Source organism: Apium graveolens, chromosome 3 (assembly GCF_009905375.1).
Source record: "Apium graveolens cultivar Ventura chromosome 3, ASM990537v1, whole genome shotgun sequence".
Taxonomy (NCBI): Eukaryota; Viridiplantae; Streptophyta; class Magnoliopsida; order Apiales; family Apiaceae; genus Apium; species Apium graveolens.
The window spans coordinates 248,297,392-248,316,146 of NC_133649.1; the positions used below are offsets into that span (position 1 = coordinate 248,297,392).

Consider the following 18,755-nt stretch of genomic DNA (forward strand, 5'->3'; position numbering starts at 1 on the left):
AATCATTATGTTGTCAAATTCTATAGACATATAGGGTCTCAATATACTTGGTGTCTATTCAGCTTCTATCTCTTTTGTGGATGTCTGGTAGTTTGTTATTCGTGTAACGAAAGTTGGCGTTTATTAGTTTCGTGTTATCTGATTAGTGTCATCACCATTACATGCTAAGGTTAAGAACAATAAGGCTATTGAATAAAGTATTTAATGAAGTTAGAAACCCATGTTTGTGTCATATATTATTCAACTCTCTTTAATCTCTTAATTAATGTTCTTTAGTATAATTTCTCAATAGTTAATCAGAGTTATAATCAACCCAAATGGTTATTCGTCTTAGCATTGAATAATAGACATATCATTGTTGCATAAGTGCATAAATCACAAAGTTAACCTAAACCAGTCTTTGTGGGAACGAACTAGAAAGAATTCTATATTACTTACGAACGCGTATACTTGCGTGAATTATTAGCGCATATTTTCTCCCTAACAAGTTTTTGGCACCGCTGCTGGGGACTCGGTGTTAACTTTTAGTTTATGTGTTTGTCATCAGTGATCGTTAAAGTTCATTGACTCGGATATTGTTACTTACCTACTTTTTTCCTTGTTGTGTTTCAGGTACTCTAGAGAGCGTGTATGCATAAGCGTTCGCGGACTCGTAAGAGAACTCTGGATCAAGCTGAGGAGGAAATTGTAGTGGTTCGAAGGGAAGTTTTTAAGGACGAAGAGAAAGTAGAGGAACTAGCTTTAATAGTGATGGGAGATCAAGCATAAATTCCGAAGGCTTTCATGGACTATTCTCAGCCTAAGATCAATGATATTCAGTCAAGCATCATCAGACCAGCCATTTCAGCTAACACCTTTGAGATCAAGTCGAGCACGATTCAGATGATACAGAACTCTGTTCAGTTTTGGGGTTTCCCTACAGAAGACCCCACATGCATATCAGGGATTTCATCGAGATCTGCGACACTTTCAAGTTCAATGGGGTGATTGAAGATGCTATCAAGCTGCGACTCTTCCTATTCTCTGTGAGGGATAAAGCAAAGTGCTGGTTACATTCTCTACCACCAGGGTCTATCACCAAATGGGAGGATCTTGATCATAAGTTTCTCACTAAATTCTTTCCTATGACGAAGACTGCTGTAATGAGGAATGTTCCTACTCAGTTTGCACAAAAAACTGGAGAATCTCTGTGTGAAGCTTGGGATCTTTACAAGAAGATGCTAATGAAGTGCCCCCACCATGGCATGCCTGATTGGATGATTATAAACTAATTATACAATGGTTCAGGCAGACAGTCTAGACCTATGCTCGATGTAGCATCTGGTGAAGCCCTGTGGGCCAAAAGGTATAATGAAGCTTATGAGTTGATTGAGCTAATGGCAGCTAATGAATACCAGGAAAAGAATGTTACAAGGAAAGGTAGCAGGAATTCTGGAAGTGGATACAACTACTGCTATAGCTGCTCAACTTCAAGCTTTGACGATGAAAGTGGACTCTTTGGCTAATTATGGAGTTAATCAAATCACTAGTGTTTGTGAGCTTTGTGTGAGGCACATGAAACTGAGCAGTGTGCTATTTATAACAAATCAGCTCAATTTGTGAGCAACTTTCAGAGATCACAACAGCAAGCTCCAGCCACTTATCATCCCAATAACCGCAATCATCCTAACTTCAGCTGGAGCAACAATCAATATGTGGTGCAACAACCTTATCAGCCATATACAGCAAAGCAGTATAACCCTCTTGGTTTTCAACAACCGCAATATGCCCCTAGGCAACAACTTCAACTTCAGCAGTTACCTCAAGCTAATGAAAAATCTGAATTGGAGGAGTTGAGGCTCATGTACAAGAGTCAAGCTATTTCTATCATGACCTTGGAGAATCAGATTGGGCAGATTATTAATGTTAAGGCAATTACATTGAGGTCTGGTAAGGTTGCAAATCCTGAAAAAGCTAAGACTCAAGAATCTGAAGTTGTGGTTGAAGAAGAAGTGCAGAAGGAAGCAGAAGTCGAACCAAGGAAGGCTACTGTTGAGCACACTCCTCTTGAGGGTAATACAGGGGAGAAACAGATCTATCCTCCACCTCCCTTTCCTAAAAGGCTGCAGAAGAAAAAGCTGGAAAAGCAGTTTAAGAAGTTTCTGGAGGTGTTCAAGAAACTTCACATCAACATACCTTTAGCTGAAGCTCTTGAACAAATTCCTAGTTATGCGAAGTTTATGAAAGATATTCTCTCTAGGAAAGTGAAGCTTGATGATTTAGAGACCGTTGCTCTCACGGAGGAATGCAGTGATGTGCTGCAATAAAAGTTGCCTCCAAAGCTTAAAGATCCTGGAAGCTTCACTATTCCTTGCATCATCGGAAATGTGTCATTTGACAAGTGTTTATGTGACTTGAGAGCTAGCATCAATCTGATGCCTTTGTCAATCTTCAAGAAGTTGGACTTACCTGATCCAAAGCCTACTTATATGACTTTGCAGTTGGTCGGTCGTTCTATTACATATCCACGAGGTATTATGGAGGATGTCTTAGTCAATGTGGATAAACTCATCTTTCTTGATGATTTTGTAATTCTTGATTTCGAGGAGGATAAGAAGATTCCCATAATCTTGGGAAGATCTTTCTTGGCTACTGGCCGAACCTTGATTGATGTGCTGAAGGGTGAGCTCACCATGTGTGTGCTGGATCAGGATGTAACTTTTAATGTGTTCAATGCCATGAAATTCCCTACGGAAAATGAGGAGTGTCTTAAGGTGGAGATGGTCGATTCGGTGGTTACTTCTGAACTTGATCGATTACTAAGGTTCGATGCCTTAGAAAAGCCCTGTTGGGGAATTCCGACAGTGAAGATGACGAAAGTGATGAGCATTTGCAATATTTGAATGCTTCTCCCTGGAAGCAAAATATAGGATATGCCTTTTGAATCTCTTGGGATGGAGGAGCTGAAAAGTTCTCCAAAGCGCCTCAAGCCATCTATTGAGGAAGCTCCTACTCTTGAGCTTAAGCCTTTACCTGAACATTTGAGGTACGCGTTTTTTAGGTTGTGATGGCGGACTCTTGAGCTTAAGCCTTTCTAAATGATGTGCGATGCTAGTGACTATGCAGTTTGAGCAGTTCTTGGGCAAAGAAAGAACAACATATTTCATGTAGTCTACTATGCTAGTAAGACCCTTAATGATGCTCAACTGAACTATACCACTACTGAAAAAGAACTTTTGCCTATTTTCTATGGTTTTGAGATATTTCGATCTAATCTACTTGGGACGAAGGTGACAGTCTTCACTGATCACGCTGCCATTCGATATCTCGTCTCGAAGAAGGACTCGAAGCCTAGATTGATTCGATGGGTTCTTTTACTTCAGGAGTTTGAATTAGAGATCAAGGACAGAAAGGGGACTAAAAATCAAGTCGCCGATCATCTCTCGCGTTTAGAGGATCCAGATGCAATTTCACAAGATAAGTATTTGATTAACGAATCTTTTCCCGACGAGCAATTATTTGGAGTGCAAGCAGAAGAACCGTGGTTCGCCGACATTGTGAAGTACCTTGTGAGTAACGTTATGCCTCCAGATTTGACTTCCGCTCAAAGGAAGAAGTTTTTGCATGAAGTAAAGTGGTATATGTGGGATGAGTCGTTTCTTTTTTGACAAGGAGCTGACCAAATCATCAGGAGATGTATTCCTTACAGTGAAATGGGGGGGGTCTTGAGAGATTTCCACTCAATGGCTTATGGAGGACATTATGATGGAGAAAAGACAGCAGCTCGTATTCTTCAAGCAGGGTTTTTTGGCCACCTTTGTTTAAAGATGCTCATCAGTTCGTTTTGAAATGTGATCGATGTCAATGTGTGGGTAATATGTCCAAGAGGGATGAAATGCCTCTTAATGTGCTTCTCGAGGTTGAAGTCTTCGATGTTTGGGGAATTGACTTTATGGGGCCATTTGTCTCATCTTGTAACAATCAGTATATCTTGTTGGCGGTTGATTATGTTTTGAAATGGGTTGAAGTCAAGGCGTTACCAATGAACGATGCGAAGGTAGTGCTTAATTTTCTTCAGAAGTAGATATTCACAAGATTTGGAACTCCAAGAGTCAGAATCAGTGATGAGGGGTCGTATTTTTACAATCGCAAGTTCACTGCAATGATGTAAAGGTATAATGTGAATCATCGCATTGCTACGGCTTATCATCCTCAGACGAATGGTCAAGATGAGGTATCTAACAAAGAGATCAAGTGCATTTTAGAGAAATTTGTGTGTCCATCGAGAAAAGATTGGTCTTTGAAGCTTGATGAAGCTGTTTGGGCGTATCGAATAGTGTATAAGACTCGGCTAGGGATGTCACCGTATCAGTTGGTTTATGGTAAGGGGTGTCATTTATCGGTGGAGCTAGAGCATAAAGCGTATTGGGCTTTGAAGAAGTTAAATCATGATTTGATGTAGCTGGAAAGAAGAGGATGCTTCAATTGAATGAACTCAACGAGTTTCGACTTCAAGCATATGAAAATAACAAAATTTATAAGGAGAAAGTCAAGAGGTGGCACGATAGGGGTCTAGTGCTAAAATCATTTATGCCGGGGCAACAAGTTCTTTTTTTTTAAATCTCGTCTCCGTCTTTTTCCTGGAAAGTTGAACTCTCGGTGGTCAGGGCCGTTTGTTGTCAAAACTGTGTTTCCACATGGAGCGGTGGAGATTTTTGAGAATGATCCAGACCAAGCATTCAAGGTAAATGGTCAGAGGTTAAAGAATTACTATGGTGACACGGCAACCCGCGAGGTGGTTAGTACTGTTTTGTTTTCCGTTTGATCTCGCATTTCTACGTCAAGCTAACGACGTAAAGCAAGCGCTTCTTGGGAGGCAACCCAAGTTTGTTTTACATTAGTAGATAGAGGAAGAAGAAAGAAAGAAGAAAAGCACAAAAAAATCGAAAAAATAAAAATTTTCAGGGCTAACTACAATAGCACGGTACACCCGCGCTGAGGAAGCGGGGCGGCCGTACCACTTTTCCAGGTACCAAAAGCGCGCCCGCGCTACCGGGCGGGGCGGCCGAGATGAAAAGGCAGAAGCACGGCGTGCCCACACCGAGGTAGCACGCGACCGTGCTGCCCCTGAATCCAAAAAAATAAAAACATCAGAAAAAAAGAGAAAATCAGGGACTTATTCCAAAATCAATATTTTTACTCGATTTTTACTCTTCCACATCCCAAATTTCCCTCTCCAAATCAAACCCATTATTCCCACTATTCCCATAATCAATTCCCACTTCTATTCCATATCTAATTCTCTCATAACCTCATATATATACACACACTTATACACAAACTTCTCCATCACTTCTCAAATTCTCAAACACAATTCTCTCTCAAACACTTACCTCTTATTCTCTCTTATTCAATCCCAATGGTACCCAAAAGACAGCGAACTCAAGTAAGAAGCAGCACCACTGATTCTTCGAGTGCAGGTGGTGTGAGGCCAAGGTTTTCAACTCCCGAGGCTGAGGATGAGTACACGAGGCTTCTCTCGAAGCCTATAGCCAAGGAGCGCGGTTTTCTGCCATCAGGAAAAAATGGTAAGTTGTTGGAGATGATCTTGGAGATAGGCTGGGTTGCTTTCTGTGAGGCACTAGCTGATGTGCCCATGAGTGTGGTTCATGAGTTTTATGCTAATGCTAAGGCGGAGAATAACGGTTTCACTGTGGTGAGGGGGATAACGGTGGAGTACGGTGCTGAGGTGATAAGGAGGGTGATTGATCAGCCCGAGAGGAGGCCCGGTCAGGATATCTGGAACGAGAAGACTCTGAAGGAGTTTGATTTAAGTTTGATAGTTGCTACTCTGTGTGTGCCTGAGACTCACTGAAAGTTCAAGAAGGGCATGACTGATTATACCACGTTCCCTGCTTCGAGCATGAATAGGTTTGCATGTGCATAGAATGTTTTTATTTGTGCTAACATCATGCCATCTTCTCATGTGCATGATGTTACTGTGGAGCGTGCATGTTTGTTCCAGACATTTGACAGGTGATAAGGCCCTGTTATCACAGTTCGAGGAGAAAGCTGGCCCATTGGTGACCTTTGGAGATAACAACAAATGATTCATAATGGGATATGGCAAGATTGTTTCTGAAAATGTTGTTATTGATGATGTAGCACTAGTAGCTAGTCTTAAGGTGAATCTTCTCAGTGTTAGCCAATTTGCAGACAAAGGCTTTGAAGTTTTATTCAACAAAGAAGAATGCACCTTTATCAGCAAGAAAACTGGTGAAATTGCTCTGAAAGGAGCAAGGAAAGGAAGCTTGTTTGTTGCAGACTTGGACTCAACAAATAAGGATGGTATTTGCTGCTTCTACACCAAGGCATCAGAAGAACAAAGTAAGCTATGGCATAAGAAGCCGTCTCACTTGAATTTCAAGGCAATTAACAACTTAGTCAAAAAGAAGTTAGTGAGAGACATGCCCAAGCTAGAGTTTGCTCAAGTTGAAGTCTGTGAAGCTTGTCAGAAAGGAAAGATGAAAAGATCTAGTCACAAATCAAAAACTGTGAATTCTATTAGTGCACCCTTGCAACTAATTCATATGGAATTGTTTGGCCCAGTAAATGTCTTATCTATTTCATGGAACAGATATGCACTTGTGATGCTGGATGATTTCTCAAGATACACTTAAGTAGAGTTCATGAACTCTAAAGATGAAACTCCACATATCATAATTGAGCACATTAAGAAGATAGAAAAACAGGCTGAGGACTACAATTGTGTGAAAAGACTGAGAAGTGACAATGGAACAAAATTTAGAAATGCTACATTAAGTGGATTCTGCAAAGGAAAAGGCATTGTTCAAGAGTTCTCAGTTTCCATAACACCTCAACAAAATGGAGTAGTTGAGAGAAAGAACAGAACATTGGTTGAAGCTGCTAGAACAACGCTGCAAGATGCCAAGTTGCCAACAAGTTTTTGGGAAGAGGCTGTCAACACTACATGTTATACACACAACATATATCTCATTAACAAGGCACATGGTAAGTCACCCTACTCAATCATGTCCAAGAGAAAGCCTATTGTAAAGCATCGTCATGTGTTTGGAAGCAAGTGTTACATTTTGAAAGACAACTCTGAACATGTGGGAAAGTTTTACTCAAAAGTCTTTGAAGCAATTTTTTCGGGATATTCACTGGAAAGAACAGCCTACAAAGTCTATGTGATTGATCAAAAGAAGATCATGGAAAGCACATATGTGACCTTGGATGAAGACAAGTGTCCAGGATTGGAATGCCTTGATGACAATGAAGCTGAAGCCCTTGCATTTGATAACCTCAACATTGATAGTGATTCTGATGGAAAAGATAAAGTTATTGCACAATAAATGATGTATGAAGAGTCTGCTGAGCAAGAAAATCATGTGAATGGAAGCTCATCTCAAACACCTGAATTTGATGGCACAAACTCAGGGGGAAAAAGAGAAGAATGATCCACCAGTCATAACAATAATAATGAAAATGATGAAGGCACTAGTCAACAAATACACACAAGAAATTGGGATAGAAGTCACTATAGAGAAGCAATTATTTGTGATCCTACTACTGGTGTGAGGACTAGAAGTGCAACAGCTAATGAGTGCCTACATGCATGTTTTCTGTCTCAAGTAGAGCCTAAGAAAATTGATAAAGCTCTACTGGATCCTGACTGGATATCTGCCATGCAGGAAGAGCTAAATCAGTTTGAAAGAAGCAAAGTCTGGAAGTTAGTTCCTGCACCAAAGAACAAAAGAATTATTGGAACAAAAATGGTGTTCAGGAACAAAATGGATGAAATGGTATAGTTACCAGAAACAAAGCAAGGTTGGTTACAAAAGGCTTCTCATAAGAAGAAGGGATTGATTATGATGAAACTTTTGCTCCTGTTGCAAGACTTGAAGCTATAAGAATTTTTCTAGCATTTGTTGTACACTCAAATTTCAAAGTGTATCAAATGGATGTCAAAAGTGCCTTTCTGAATGGTGAGCTAGAAGAAGAAGTTTATGTGCAGCAGCCCCCTGGCTTTGAGGATCCAAAATTTACCAACTTTGTGTATAAGTTACTCAAGGCTCTATATGGACTAAAACATGTACCTAGAGCTTGGTATGACACACTATCATATTTCCTATTAAAGCATGGTTTTGCTAGAGGAACCATAGACAAGACTCTCTTCTACAAGAAACATGGTGAAGATATGATCCTAGTTCAGATCTATGTGGATGATATCATATTTGGTTCTACTAATGAGAAGCTGTGCCAAAGATTCTCCAAGCTTATGCAAAGTGAATATGAAATGAGTATGATGGGGGAACTAAGTTACTTCCTTGGACTCCAAGTCAACCAAAGAAGTGATGGTATCTTCATCAGCCAAACTAAATATGTCAAGGATCTTTTGAAAAAGTTTGGAATGATTGACTGTTCACCTGCATCTATACCTATGTCTACTGCAACCAAGTTGGATGAGGATAAAAAGGGCAAGAGTGTAGATATCTCAAGCTACAGAGGGATGATTGGATCAGTGCTTTTCTGAACAGTAAGTAGACCAGACATCATGTTTGCAACATGTCTATGTGCAAGATTTCAAGTCAATCCAAAACAATCATATTTGATGGCTGTAAAGAAGATTTTCAGATACTTGAAGGGGACTCCTAACTTGGGATTATGGTATCTTAAGGGAACTGGTTTTGAAATTGTTGGATACATAGATTCAGATTTTGCTGGATGCAGGGTTGATAGAAAGGGTACTAGTGGAAGCTGTCAATTTCTTGGACAAAGACTTGTATCCTGGTACAACAAGAAATAACAATTTGTATCAACTTCTACAGCTAAAGCTGAATACATAGTTGCAGGAAGTTGTTGTGCTCAAGTGCTTTGGATTAGAAATCAGCTAATGGATTATGGCCTAGTGTTACACAAAATTACTATCATGTGTGACAATACTATTGCTATATCTATAGTAGCTAATCCAGTTAATCATTTTAGGACAAAGCACATTGATGTGAGGTAGCATTTTATTAGAGAACATGCTACTAATGGTACCATTGAGCTTATTTTTGTACCAACAAAAAACAATTAGCTGACATTTTTACTAAACCTTTGGATGAAGCAACTTTCACTAGACTTGTAGGTAAAATTCGAATGCTCAATTCTTCACCCTAAGGAAAGAACTCAGCTAATGCTTTGCAGCAGATTAATATCCAGTAAATCAAAGTTAATTTGATTAAATTGGAAATTAACTGAAATATGAATTATAAATATTTCAGAAATCTCTGCATTTTTGTTTTTCAAATTCAATTAACTTGGAATTTTTCAAATTCTGAGTAAACTGCTTAGTTGTTAATTTACATCATTTATATGAAAAATTAACACAAGGCAGAATCACAATAACCAAAAGTATCTAGCAAACTGAGTTCTCAATAAGTATAAATTGACTTCTCGACAAGTCATTTTAGGACTTCTCGAGTGAGTCCTTGATAAGTCAACTCACTGACTTCTCGAGTGACTTCTCGATAGGCTTAAAATGACTTATTAACAAGTCCTTGTAGAGTTCTCTAATAATGTTCATTCACAGAGTTTTCTACAAGTACAATTCTTGACTTATCAATAACTCAGAACTGAAATAATTTAAACCGATAAATTATTTTGGTAAATTACTTTTGGAAAATTTATTCTAATTTTATTTCGAATTTATTCAAATAAAAGTTAGAATTGATTCAGTCTGCTTTTTGGACAAACTGGGTATTTATTTGACATTTTGATAAGTCAAGTTTGAGTTCTCTATAAGAGTAATTTAAAATGACTTCTCGACATGTACTTCACTTCTTTAAATGACTTCTCGATAGACAACTTCAAATGTCTATTTTTGAGTTCTCGACAAGTCATCTACTTTCACTATAAATACCCAGACTTCTCGATTAATTTGAACTTGGAAATTTTCAAAATTCTAAGTAAACTGAATATTTATTACTTCATATCCTCAGTATATGAACTTAATAAATAACAGATCAAAAGAATCAAAAGTAAAAAAAAAACTGGACAAATTTAATTCATAAATTATGTTCAGAAAAATAATTTTGACATGCTTTGTCTCTAATTTCTCTGACTTATTGACACATCTACATGCTTATATGATTTCTTGTTTACGTGGAAATAGGTTAGTCCAATGTTAGTAGACTAGTACATTATTTGTGTTGTTTTGAGTATGCTGATAGTGGTTATTTTATTTTACTGAATGCTAATAGGAGGAGTTACTTTTTGTGTAGGGAGTACGTGCTTATTTTCATGGGGAATAGTCACTCTCTAAAGTAAACTAATATTCTTGAGTACTGTTGTGCATATGTTGTGTACTTGATGATGACATAAACAAAACACCTAAGTAGATTTTACTTAGTGAAATAATATAGCACTCGAAGCATAAGAATTATAGTCTCGACGGATGATGACTTATTATCCATCGAATGAGTAGCTTATGTAATAATAAGTCTGTAGCACATTTCTGCATATACCTTTGTATAGAGTCTATAGTAGCATATAAGTCATGTGGACTTTAACTAGATATGCAGAATAGGTTGATTAAATGTACATAGATGATGTCTTGTAATTCTGCATAAGTGAAATGAAGTCAAGTGCCTGATTGCTACCTGACGGATAAACTACAAAGCACCCGACGGATGATCAACAACCCGACGGATAATCAAAAATCTGACGGATGATCATGAACCCAACGGATAAAGAATTCAAACATCAGTTGACAGTGACAACTAGTCACATGCGTCGGGATGTATGCAAATGGAATGAGGAAGCCTATTAACTGGGTAATAGAGAACAAAGTAGCAAAGCATAAAAACTGATAGTTTTTATAATGATTCTATCTTTTGACTTTGTAATCTTGGTAATATATAAACCAAGAAAGTAGAAAAAAGAAACAGAGATCTGAGATACAAAAAGTGAGAAACATTTGTAAGCAATATTATTAGCATTTCTCTGTATTCTTAGTAGTTCAAATTTGTAAGCAGCTGTAAGCATTCTTGCACACAGAGTTCTCTCGATATAATATATATCTCTGGTGGAATTGTTTAAATCCACCAGAAAGTTTTTAAAGACTCTTATTTTTAATTACTTATGTTTTGATTTACTTAAGTTTTTATTCCGTATTGTGCTAATCAAACACTTATATTTGTATTCGAGTTTGAACATTTTTATTTTAAGAAAAAGGTTCAAGAATTCCATTCAACCCCCCTTCTGTAATTCTTTCTATATTGTTAAGGGACTAAGAATTGGTATCAGAGCAAGCTCTGAATCTATAAAGAGTTTAAAGATCAAAACAATTCAGCAAGATGAACAAGAAGGATGTTGGAGTCAAGATTCCTTTTCTAGATAAAGATAATTACCATCATTGGAAGGTAAAGATGCATTTTCATATGCTTTCTCAAGATGATGCCTATGTGGACTGCATAGAAAAAGGCCCTCATGTTCCAATGAGAGCTGCAACAGGAAACGAGCCATCAGTTCCCAAGCCAAGGCATGAATGGTCTGATCCTGACATTGAACAAGTCAGGAAGGATAAAAAGGCCATGAATATTCTGTTTAATGGAGTTGATGCAGACATGTTTGACAACATTATCAACTGTAAAACTGCCAAGGAAGTCTGGGATACTATACAGATAATCTGTGATGGCACTGAGCAAGTTAGAGAAAATAAGATGCAGCTCTTGATTCAGCAATATGAGCATTTTCACAATGAGGAAAGTGAGTCTCTCACTGACATTTTTAGTAGGTTTCAAAAACTACTAAATGCTCTTAAGTTGCATGGAAGAGTCTATCAGACTAAAGACTCTAATCTGAAATTCCTTAAATCTCTTCTAAAGGAATGGAAACCAATGACAGTCTCATTAAGAAACTCACAAGATTATAAGGAGTTTTCTTTGGAGAGACTGTATGGCATCCTGAAAACCTATGAGCTTGAAATAGAGCAGGATGAAAGGATGGAGAGAGGAAAGAAGAAAGGAGGATCCATTGCACTAGTTGCTGAGTTGGAAAAGGAGAAGGAAGTGAAAATGGAAGCTGTTGAATCAACTTCTAAGGTCTGTGAGAACAAGGGCAAGGGGCTTGCAGTAGAAAGTGAAGATTCATTGAACCAAGATGACATGGAGGACATTGATGAACACCTAGCATTTCTTTCCAGAAGATTTGCCAAGCTCAAGAAGAACTTTGGAGCAGCCAAGCCAAATGGAAACATGGTGGATAAGTCAAAATTCAAATGTTTCAAATATGGCTTGGCAGGGCATTTTGCCAATGAGTGTAGAAAGTCAGATTCCAGTAAGAAAAAGTTTGAGTCTGTGGATTATAAGCAAAAATACTTTGATCTACTCAAACAAAAGGAAAGGGCTTTTATTACACAAGAAAATGACTGGGCAAGCAGATGGTCTGGATGAAGATGAAGATGTCAACTATGTCAATCTAGCCCTAATGGCCAAGTCTGATGAGACAGAGACAAGTTCCTCAAGCAATCAGGTAATTACTACAAACCTTGCACATTTATCTAAAGCTGAGTGTAATGATGCCATAAATGACATGTCTACAGAATTATATCATTTGCATGTTACACTTTAGTCTCTTACTAAAGAAAATGCTAAAATCAAAGAAAACAAATTGTTTTTAAGTGAGAGGAATAATGTGCTTGAGTCTCAGTTTATTGATTTTGAAAAATTAAGAATTGAGTGTAAGATTGCCAAGGAGGAATTAACTGAGTCCTTGAAAAAGGAAGAGATTTTAAAGAAGCAGCTCGAGCATGAATAAGAGGTGATTAAAGCATGGAAAACATCCAGGGATGTCCATGCTCAAATCACCAAAGTTCATGGAATTGAGTCTTTTTGTGAAGAAGCCTGGAAAAAGAACAAAGAAAAACTAGAACCTAATTTGGTAGATGGACTGCTAATAGATGTAGACTCGACGGATGATGAAGACTATCCGTCGGATAACAAAAAATGTTATCTGTCGAATGATGAAAATCCTCATCCGTCGGCTGTGAGCAAGCCCATTAGCAAAGCCAAACTAATCAAGCTGAATGAGAAGTATGGGTCTGTTTCCAAGAACTTTGTTTCAGGAGCGTCAAGTCAAGTTAAGAAAGGGAAAAAGGCTAATGTTGGTCACATGACTGTCAAACAGTTAAGTGACACACTTGAGAAAATTGAGGTAAAAACAGAGACCAAAAGGAAAAACAATATGAATGATAAAGTAGGGATTAACGAACACAATAACTACACACCTGATAAATATGCTCCTCGAAAAATCTGTGTCAAGTGTGGTAGTATAAATCATTTATCTGTTAATTGCAAATCTGCCATGCCTACTCCCATGTCTGTTCAGTCTCAATTTCCAAACATGAATGCCATGTCTCCCATGCCTGTTAATGCTATGCCTATACAGAACATAAATGCACAGTTTGCTAATATGCCATTTGCACCTAATCCTTATTATGCTGCATATAGTATGCCACAAATGCCATTTAGCATGCCTTACTGGAATAATATGTTTACACCAAGCATGCCATTTCCTGTTAGTCATAATATGCATGATAATTATGTTGCAATGAATGGTTTCAAAGGTCCAATCCAAATGACTAAGGACAAATCTGAAATTCCTAAGTCAAATGAGATAAGACCTAAGAAACAGAAAAAGAAAGCTAATAAGGCAGGACCCAAGGAAACTTGGGTACCAAAATCAACTTGATTTGATTTTGATGTGTGCAGGGAAACAAAAAGATTCTTTGGTACTTGGATAGTGGTTGTTCAAGACACATGACTAGTGATTCTACCCTGCTCACAAAGTTTAAGGAAAGAGCTGGCCTAAGTATCACTTTTGGAGATGACAGCAAGGGTTATACTGTAGGATATGGCTTGATTTTAAAGGACAATGTCATCATTGAGGAGGTTGCCTTAGTGGATGGTCTCAAACATAATCTGTTGAGTATCAGCCAGCTTTGTGATAAAGGCAATTCAGTAACCTTCAACTCAGAAGCCTGTGTTGTGACTAATAAAAGAAGCAACAAAATGGTTCTCACTGGTGTGAGAAGAGGAAATATCTACCTACCTGATTTCAACTCAACTAAAGCAGAATCTGTAACTTGTCTTCTCAGTAAAGCAAGTCAAGATGAAAGTTGGCTATGGCACAAGAAGCTATCCCATTTAAACTTCAAGACCATGAATGAACTGGTAAAGAAAGAACTGGTAAGAGGCATTCCTCTAGTGGAGTTTTCAAAGGATGGACTGTGTGATGCCTGCTAAAAAAGGAAGCAAATCAAAGCATCATTCAGGAAGAAACTTAATTCACCAATTGAAGAACCTTTGCAACTGCTTCGCATGGATTTATTAGGACCAGTCAATGTATTGTCCATCTCAAGGAAAAGATTTTTCCTAGTAATTGTAGATGATTTCTCAAAGTTCTCTTGGACATATTTCCTAAAGTCTAAAGATGAGGCTAGTGAAATTATCATCAATCACATAAGGCAAGTCAACAATCATCCTGACTTCAAAGTTAGAAGAATCAGGAGTGACAATGGAACTGAGTTCAAGAATTCAGTCATTAGAGCATTTTGTGAGCAAAATGGGATTCTGCATGAGTTTTCAGCAGCAAGGACTCCACAACAGAATGGAGTAGTGGAAAGAAAGAACAGATCACTTATTGAAGTTGTAAGGACAATGCTTAAAGAATCTAAACTACCAATATATTTCTGGGCTGAAGCTGTAAATACTGCATGCTACACTCAGAATATTTCTCTTGTTAATCAAGCAAGATGCATGACTCCTTATCAATTGTTCAAGAACAAGAAGCCAACTCTAAACTTTCTTCATGTCTTTGGCTGCAAATGCTATATCCTTAGAAATCTGTTGGATTTTTATCGCAGCGGAGGCTTGGTAAAACACTTTTACACATACAAAATCCAAATAAAAGCATATAAATCGTGGTAAAAACATAGGGATCGATTACTAACCTTTAATATACGATCCAAAAGCAACGATCGGAGATCCTTAGCAGCTGCTCCTCAAACGTGAAGCACTCCACCGGTATCCACCAAGAAAACGACGTTAAGGAGGAGAAGGAGGTGGAGAGAATTAGGTTTTATAAAATTTTGGGGTTAGAATAAAAATAGGGTTTATAATAGTATATTTATAGGCAAAATTTTCAGCTGAAATTTTCCCATAAATATTATTATCATTATCCCATTTATTATTCTCATTAATAATAAAACACCTTTTAATTATTAATCCTTTTTCTAAACACTTTAGAAATAATTCTCTCTCTTGATTTAATTTCCAAAAAATTAAATCCTTAATTAATAATATTAAGAACTTTTCTTAATTAATTTATAATCAATTAAATCTAATTTAATCAATTATTAAATTTGCCAATCAATTATTTATTTCACAAATAAATAATTATTAGCCATTATTAATTAATTCCTCCACCATTAAATCATTCTCTTTTTATGGTGTGACCCTGTAGGTTCAATATTAAGCTGATAGTAGAAATAAATAATAATAAAACTATTTTATCATTATTTATATAAATTCTCTAATTTATTAAATATGATTAATTAATTAATCACATTTATTCTACATCGTGAGGGATACTTCTCAGCATATCGCGACTATCCGGATAATATGAATTCAATGCTTAGAATACCAAGAACCTATTCAGTGAATAGTTACCGTACAATAAACTCCTTCTACCCTACAATGTCCCGATTAATTACAAGGCATGGATCTCGTGTCAAGCCTATCTAATTTAATCACTTGCTTTCCATTTACTATGCTTAGTTCTATGCAAATCAGAAACTCCTTTCTAATTTCATTCACTCTGGCCAGAGAATCCTGAACTAGCATAAGTGGATCAGCCTTGAACATTCTCTTCCTTCACTGGAAGGGGTAGATCCTTTATTGATCATACACTATCTTCGTGTACAAATTCCTATACCCAGTAGAGCCCTAATAATTGTCCCTGAAGACTAAGAACTAAACCAAAGTATAGTTCAGTGTACACAAGATGACTATGAAGACCTCAAGTCTAAGGATACTTGTACAACTACCACTATGTGAACAACTGCTGACATGTGAGTGAACTCCATCAGTTGTTCAGCTGTGCGAGTCATGTTCAGTGAACTTATTCTATAATAAGCACCTACATACTAGCTATAGTGTCACCACACAAATGTCTATGAGAACAGACATCCTTCATAATGAAGCAAACATAGTATGTACTGATCTTTGCGGATTATTAATTACCAGTTAGTAATCCTATGATCAGGAACTATTTAAGTTTAGAGTTATCATCTTTTAGGTCTCACTATTATGATCTCATCATAATCCATAAAAAAGCTTTACTCTAAACTATGGTATATCTTATTTAAACACTTAAATAGATAAAGCCCGTAATAAAAACAAAACTAGTCTTTTATTAATATCAATGAAATCAAAACAGATTACATAAAAAGTTATTCCTAAATCCCAATACATGATTGGACTTAGGACATATTCCTTTCAATCTCCCACTTGTACTAAAGCCAATCACTCTGGTATCTAATACCCATCTTGTCTTTAAGACGATCAAAGTGACTTTCATAAAGTAGCTTCGTGAGTGGGTCTGCTATGTTGTTATGTGTGTCAACTCTAATTCAATACAATACAAGAAATGTTACCGCGCTCCCACTAACCCTTTTGTAGACACATGGTTCATCTACGTTTTTCATAAAACCAAACTCTTTGATTGTCTCATCAAAACGGATGTTCTATCTACGAGAAGCTTGCTTTAAACCACATATGGTTCGCAACAGCTTACATACTAGGTTTTCATTTCTCTTGGAAAGAAAACCATCTGGCATAGTCGTAGTAAGCGGCAATCGCAAGCAAAATCCGAACTGATTTTAACAGGGCTACAGGTAAAAGGTTTCATCAAAGTCAATCCATTGCCTTTGTTTGAATCCTTTTGCCACAAGCCAGGCCTTATAGGTCTCCACCTAGCCATCTGCTATAATCTATCTATTGTATACCGTATACATAGATTCCATTCTGGATTTCATGGCACTATGTCATTTCTCTGAGTCAACACTACTCATAGCCTCATTATAGGTCACAGGGTCATCATCATCAATGATCGACAACTCATTGTCATTCTCAATGACAAGGTCATATTACCTCTCAGGTTGGCGAGACACTCTCCCTGAACTATGAATGGGCTGTTCCACAAAAGGTTGTTCAGTCAGAACAGGTATTTCCACTTGATCCGTAGCAGTTTGTGCTTCTTGAACTTCATCAAGTTTAATTTTGCTCACAGTGTTTCCTTCAAGGATAAACTCCTTTTCCAAGAAGGTAGCATGTCTGGAGACAAACACCCGATGATCGGTGTAAAAGTAATACCCTAAAGTCTCTTTAGGATATCCCACAAAACTACATTTTACGGATCGATATTCCAGCTTATCTGGGTCAACTTTCTTGACATAAGCTGGACATCCCCAAATCTTAACGTGTTTAAGACTCGGTTTCCTTCTTTCCATATCTCATACGGAGTTTGAGGAACAGATTTTGGAAGGCACCTTATTCAGTAAATATGCTGAGGTTTCCAATGCATAACCCTATAGGAATACTGGAAGATTCTCATAGCTCATCATGGACCGAACTATGTCTAACAAAGTTCGATTTCTCCTTTCAGATACCAATCTGGAGGAGTCCACTGGGAGACTATACCATTTACTTTGAGATAATCTAGAAACACTCCATTAAAGTATTCACCACCTCGATCTGATCGAAGAGTTATAATACTATGTTTGGTTGTTTTTCCACTTCATACTTATACTCTTTGAACTTTTCAAAGGCTTCAGACTTGTGTTTCATCAAACACATATCCGAATCTAGATCTATCATCTATGAAAGTAATGAAGTATGAAAATCCACCCATGGCTTGCTTAGACATTGGTCCACATACATCTGTGTGTACCATTCCTAGCAAATTTGCAGTCCTCTCTCCATGTCTACTAAATGGAGACTGCAGTGCCACTATAAAGTGAGATTTTCATCATCCCTTTTCTTTTATTAGTTTGTTCAATCTGAAGTAAATTATGTCACATATATACAGACCATTATTTAAAGCACCACATCCATAAATAATATTATCTCTAAGAATAGAACATTCATTATTCTCAATAATAAATGAAAATCCAGCCAAGTCTAACATGGGAATAATATTCCTCACAATCGAGGGAACAAAATAACAATTATTTAAAACAATAGTCTTGCCAGTAGGCATATGAAAATGAAATAATCCTACATCTTCAGCAGCAACTCTTGCTCCATTTCCCATCAGTAGAATCACCTCCTCTTCTTTAAGAGTCCTACTTCTCCTTAGTCCCTGCAATGAATTGCAGATGTCAGAACCATAGGCGGTATCTAATACCCAAGTAGAAATTTGGCTTAATGACATATTCACTTCTATCATGAACATACCTGAATCAGAAGCGGCAGTCTCACTACCCTTCTTCTTCTTCAATTCTGCAAGGTAAACCTTGCAGTTCCTCTTCCAGTGCCCTACCTTGTTACAGTGAAAGCAAACAACTTTGCTCTTGGGGTCTTCAGCTTTTGGTGGAACCGGCTTTTCTTCACCTACTTTCTTCTTCTTGGAAGAGTTCCTCTTCCTTTTCTTAGGATTGGAACCTTCACCAATTAGAAGAACAGAACTCTTCTTAGGGGGAAAATTCG

General features: G+C 37.4%; 1 non-coding gene across 1 annotated transcript; it reads right to left on the reverse strand.

Moving 5' to 3' along the window:
- Positions 1–1,139: 1,139 nt before the first annotated feature.
- On the reverse strand, positions 1,140–1,246 carry LOC141715840 (small nucleolar RNA R71). Its single transcript, XR_012572587.1, has one exon. It is a non-coding gene; the product is annotated as a small nucleolar RNA R71 (small nucleolar RNA).
- Positions 1,247–18,755: the final 17,509 nt, after the last annotated feature.